At 35.2% G+C, this 4,412-nt stretch overlaps 1 non-coding gene across 1 annotated transcript; it reads right to left on the bottom strand.

Annotated features, from left to right (window-relative positions):
* Nucleotides 1–266: 266 nt before the first annotated feature.
* On the bottom strand, nt 267–349 carry LOC118010961. Its single transcript, XR_004679375.1, has one exon. It is a non-coding gene; the product is annotated as a small nucleolar RNA Z195/SNORD33/SNORD32 family (small nucleolar RNA).
* Nucleotides 350–4,412: the final 4,063 nt, after the last annotated feature.

Raw genomic sequence — 4,412 nt, 5'->3', positions numbered from 1 at the left:
AATAGCCCTTGCTTTCTTCTGAACACTGATACACATGCCCAGAAAACTGAGAGGGGAAGATAGTCTAGATGGAATAAAACAAAATGCTCACCTCACTTTAACTGCAGTAATCCCCAAAGAGCAATTATATTATAGAAATAATAAAGGAAAAAATTATGGAATCGCTACCATAATTTTTCCTTTATTTTAAAAAATTGTTTTTAATTTATTTTCTTAAGGGGGCAAGGGGGATGCTGACTGGTTTGGTTTTGATCTGATAAATGCTTGTATCCCTCCCATAGTGCATGTAGGGTCATCTCATGTTTGAGGAACTCAAAGACAAGTAGGAGAAGTCCTCATCACTGGGCATCTTCCTTTTCTTTTAGAACCATCTTTTTGGCCTTGCTATGTGACAAAGAAAATTTATCTTAACCATAAACCTTTAGATTTATATAGCATTTTCATTTCTAAGACTTAGAGACTATGTGTCTTAGGTATAATTGGTATGCTTGTCTTAAAAGTCTCTTATGTCAGTGGAAGAATTTTTCCCTCTCTTTTATATATGTTATTACATAGTAACATTCAGTACTAATGTATGAATAGAGCTTTAAAATTTATATTAATTCACAGACTAACACTGATTATATTCCCTACTAACCTAGTTGAATTTGCATTTATTATACAAAGTACAGATTTATCATGTGACCAAAGACTAAGCTAGATTTTTTCACATACTTTATCTCATTTTGGTTTATCTCTCCGTTTATCTCTCCCATTTTGCAGAAAAAAATATGAAGCTTCATGTAGTTAAATATACAAGTTCACATTGCCAGAAAATTATGGACCAGTAAAGCCAGCCCTAAATTGCTGCTTTTATTATATCCCACCAGTATTGAAAAAATAATAATAATGGTATTTACTGAATATACTTACTTGAAATTGTATGTGCACAGGACTCTAGAGGCTTTATTTCACTTAAACCTCACAACAGTAGGACATAAATACTAGAATTACTCCCACTCTGTAGATAAAAGAATGAGAATTCATTGACTCACTACTCAGGTAGTGGGTTCCAGAGTGCATGCAGCTAGCTAATCATCATGCTGTGCTGCCCTTGAACATCTCATTTAAAACAGGACAGAATCAGGGGTGCCCCAGTGGCTCAGTCAGTTAAGCCTTTGACTCTTGATTTCAGCTCAAGTCATGATCTCAGGGTTGTGAGATCGAGCCCCATGATGGGCTCTGTGCTGGGTGGGGAGTCTGCTTCAGATTCTCTCTTCACCTCTCTCCTTCTGCCCTTCCCACCCAAAATAAAATAAATAAGTAAGTAAATAAATAAATAACAACAACAACAAAAACCACTGTTTAAAAAACAGCAGGGGGGCGCCTGGGTGGCTCAGTTGGTTAAGCGACTGCCTTCGGCTCAGGTCATGATCCTGGAGTCCTGGGATTGAGTACCGCATGGGGCTCCCTGCTCAGCAGGGAGTCTGCTTCTCCCTCTGACCCTCCCCGCTCTCATGCTCTCTCTCTATCTCCTTCTCTCTCAAATAAATAAATAAAATCTTTAAAAAAACAAACAAAAAAATAAAAAAAACAAAGCAGGATGGAAGCATTCTGTAGAACTTGATCATTCCTTAAGTATTTTGCACCCAACTGTATCCTGTATTCATTGTAGAAGTCACAGAATCACACTTCAACTGTAAGTTCTATCTTTCAGATATGAACTCAAATCTCTTTTCTGGCTCCACATACTTTTCCTTTGAAGGTAGAAATAATAGTAGAGACAAAGAGAGGTAAGTTAAACAAAGAGAAAATGAAGAACCAGCACTGAGTCAAGCCAAGGTGAAGATTGAGAAAGGGTGATAGGAAATCTCAACACACTTATGAACATGCTGCTAAAGATGTTTCTGTTTGGAATTTAAATCAAAATCCTAATTAAATTTCCTTAACTTACTTCCTAAAGGCCAAGGCTTTCTAGAGATAGTAGTTTGAACAAAGCCTAAGACCCTTGCCTTATTGTTTTAAATGTTTTTATTTAAGTGCATTATACCAACAGAAAAGTGGTCAAATCACAGATATACAGCATAATACATTTTTACAAGCACCCACATCAAGAAACAGTACTACTGCCAATGGGGAAGTCAAAGTCATCTCTGTTGCAGTCACTGCCTTTAACAGTAAGCATTATCTTGCCTTCCAATGGTATTTAGTTTTACAAGATGTACTTTATATAAATAGAGGATTATGCACTATTCTCAAAATTATGTTTATGATTCCATATCATTGTATTTCATTGTAGAATGGTCACTCTTGTTGTTGTATAGCATTCATTCTGTGATATAAAATTATGTATTTTATTTATTCTACTATTTGTGGGTATTTGGGTAGTTTTCAGTTAGGGGCTAATGTAAATAGTGGTGCACTTGGACTCTATTAACAGCATCTTTTGATGAATAAAAGCCCTTAATTTTGATGTAGTACAATTTTTATATTTTTATATTTTTACTTTTATTGTTAGTGTTTAATATGTCCTATTTATCTAATTTATTCCAAAGTCATGAGGATATTCTCCTCTTTCTCCAAGTTTTATTATTTTACTTTTGCATATAGATCTGAAACCCATACAGAACTGACTTTTTCATCAATAGGGTTAAATAAGTGTCAAGATACATTTTTTCCATAGGGCTACTCAATTGATCTAGCACTATTTTTTGAAAACACTATCTTCCCTTACTGTACCGTGATGTCACATATGCTGTAAGTTGGTCAATGCTATATAGACAGAGACCTTTGACTTCATTTTTTTTTTTTTTAGATTTTTAAAGTTTACTTGAGAGAGAGAGAGTGAGCCTGAGCAGGAGGAGGGGCAGAGGGAGAGAGAGAGAATCCTCAAGCAGATTCCCTGCTGAGTATGGAGCCCAATGCAGGGCTCAACCTGAGATCATGACCTGAGCTAAAGTTGGAGGCTTAACGGATTGAGCCACCCAGGTGCTCCAAGACCTTTGACTTCTAAAAAACTATACTCTAAAGTTTCTCCCTTTCTCCAGAAATAGTGAAAAGGAAAAGAATATGGGAATTTGCAGGGGGTGGGGTGGGGTGGGGAGGTGAATAGCAGACTAGTTGCCCTCAGTGCCTACACAAAATTAATATATTGAGAAATTTTCATATAAAAATCTGAATTTTCAGATTCTCTTTCAAAATTAAATAATCTAGAAACATTGAGCACAAATTTCTATGTAGCACAAACTGGCTGGAGATGAATAACAGCCAAGCCCTTCTAATTGAATATGGTTTCCACATAAGCACAGTTGCCTTCATTCCCCACATGCTACATTCATTTATATTATTTATTTACCTTACTCTCCACCCATATTTCTGATGCCAAAGACAGTGGTAGAGAATTTCTCTGTGGCTTTTTAGCTCATTTATCATCATTGAAAGATCTGAGTACCTGTGGATTTTGGCCCAATCCAAATAACTTTCTGGGCTCATTGACAGATATGTGGAGTGGAGGGGATTCTCCTTTGATAACCAAAGGAAAATGAGATGGCTTGCATAACCTAAATGCAATAGACTAGGGCTTAGTCCCAGCAGTCAAGTCATCCATCCAGGCAGAAATCCCATCCTCTCATTTGTCTTTTTGGCAAATGTGTTCTACGCTCCCTGCATAATGCAAATAAACTTCTACTTTGTATTATCCTAACACCCTAAATAAATTTAAAAAATGTCTGCCCAATTTTAACACACAAATACACTGTAATAATGCTAATATGCAAGGGAAATTTTTTCAAAAAGTTGTTTTTGAAACTTAGCAATTGTAATAACATTGGATGATGACAGATAGTGACTATACTTATTATGGTGAGCAGTAATGTATAGAATTGTTGAATCACTATGTTGTACATCTAAAATTAATATAACATTGTATATCAACTATACCTCAGTAACAATTTTTTTAAAAGATGCTTATCATTAATATTTATAAAAATGCAAATCAAAGCCAAAATGAGGTAACACTTTATACTCACTATAATGGTGATCAAAGAGATAACACACTGTAACTCATCATAATTAGCACTCATAATAATCAGCTTCTAACAAGAAATCCCTCTTGTGAACAAATGCATTCAAAATTCAATATAATAGTATTATTTCTAAGTATCTGTATGTCCCCCCATGACCACACTAATGGTAAGTCCTTTAAAGAAAGGGACTATGTCCCATTTATATCTCTACATCCACTGCTGAGTACATTGGTTCATATTGTGTAATCAATAACTGTTTGCTAAACTAAATGCAAAAAGTGTTGCTAAATGTGAATTTGTTGACTGAATTAGTTATTTCTTTTTTTAAACTAAGTTTTGCTTTCTGATTAAAAATAATAAATGTTTATGGGGTGCCTGGGTGGCTCAGTCGTTAAGTGTCTACCTTCA

Source organism: Mirounga leonina, unplaced genomic scaffold (assembly GCF_011800145.1).
Source record: "Mirounga leonina isolate KUSES-001 unplaced genomic scaffold, KU_Mleo_1.0 Mir_129, whole genome shotgun sequence".
Taxonomy (NCBI): Eukaryota; Metazoa; Chordata; class Mammalia; order Carnivora; family Phocidae; genus Mirounga; species Mirounga leonina.
Note: the sequence above shows the minus strand (reverse complement) of the source record. Positions and strands in the feature narration are given on the sequence as shown.